The sequence below is a fragment of the Octopus bimaculoides genome, chromosome 6 (genome assembly GCF_001194135.2).
Source record: "Octopus bimaculoides isolate UCB-OBI-ISO-001 chromosome 6, ASM119413v2, whole genome shotgun sequence".
Lineage (NCBI taxonomy): Eukaryota > Metazoa > Mollusca > Cephalopoda > Octopoda > Octopodidae > Octopus > Octopus bimaculoides.
In genome coordinates, this window is record NC_068986.1 from 46,887,241 (window position 1) to 46,888,927 (window position 1,687).

The following is a 1,687-nucleotide window of genomic DNA, read 5'->3' on the forward strand; positions in this document are numbered from 1 at the left end:
AGAAAAGGATTATTGACTGGAAGCATGTGACCATGCCAGTGTAAGGGGAAGAGAGAGAGTGGTAAAGGGAGAAACAAAGGGAGGAAGTAGAAGAATAGGTGAGCAACGAGAGGAAAAGAGAAAGAGAGGAAGTACGAGGGGGAAAAAAGAGATACGTAGTAGTAACAGAGGAAGAACGAGAGGGGTAAAGCGAGATACGTAGTAGTAAAGAGGAAGAACGAGAAGGGGAAAAAAGATAGAGGAAGAGAAAGAGAAAGAGATAGAGTAGCGTCGGGAGATATAGGTTTACGAAAACTACTTACAATTGGAGACGCCGCGTTCAGTCATGTAAAAACAAATAGTAAATGAGTATATGCATATATACATACATGTATGTATATATGTATATGTGTGCGCGCGCGCGCATTTGTGTATGCATAATGCATATATGATGGTGAGTGTTTTACGTCATCAATTTCAGAAGCACGTGCTGCAGAATTGTTTTTGTGAGGGGTTCTCTTTTATCAATTAGCTCAAATTTTTGTGTCACATTTTACGATTACGCGGTTTTCGTTTAATTTCTCTTTCGTTTCATAACATTTTGAATTATAAAGCTCACAAACTTATAAAGAAACATGTCATAATTCGAAAATCGCAGAAACGTTCTATATGGAAATTGATGGTACAATTGTTTCATGCAGACTTGCAAGTGAAATGATTCTAAGCATCCTCTGCCTGCTGCTACCTAAAATTCGATAAATAAGTGGTGCCCCATACACGCTCGCGCAAGCGCGTACACACGCATATACATACACAGACAAGACATACCTGTACATACAATTATATATCATTACAAGTCTTCTCATATTCTATTCAACTTCTCAGTATCAAATCAACGAAGGAGTATGTCTGCTGTTGCTTACTGAGATAATAATAACAGCCAAATATTCTTAGAATCATAATCTATGGGTCGTGAATGAGACCGAAAGGGTTTGGACAAACTTAGTGTATTTATTTCGTTTTGGGATTTGGTTTGCAAGATTCTTTATGTGAGTTCGTGTGTTGAAGCATATTCTGTTGTGTCTGAGGAGAGACATTCTCTTTTGGTGCCTTATAATTTAACACACACACTGGTAAGATTTCCACTTATCTCTTTTATATTTTTCTAAAATTTTCCTTGCTTATATATATATATATATATAGAATAAAAAGTTTTGAATGACACAACAATGCATTATAATACAAAAAATGGACTATATACCTATTGTAATTTAGTCATCCTTAGTCCGATGATATTTCGGAATAAAATTCCTTCTTCAGATTTTCTTAGATGGAGTTGCTGCTATAATCGGTTTTCCAACGGCTTTTCTGTTTTCGGAAGCGTCTCAGCAGTTGTCTCCTTCCGGAATTCCTCATGAGAAGTGCGTGAGGTCAGTCATGTCTCAATCTCGTGAATTCTGGTATATCTGTAGCGCTGCTTCTAAGTTATGTATTATATGTGCAGCTTCATTTTTGCCCTTCTTTTCTTTTCTTTTTTTTTGTTATAAACAATAGATGAGCATATAAAAAATGAACCTACACGCAACCAGATGTAGCTAAATAATATATTGATTACCAGCCTCCAGCCTGTTGTTAATTTGGGGTCCTAGTCTGTGTATGAGTTAGCTTCCTTAATTCTTAAATTACCCACACGTATAATACATAACTT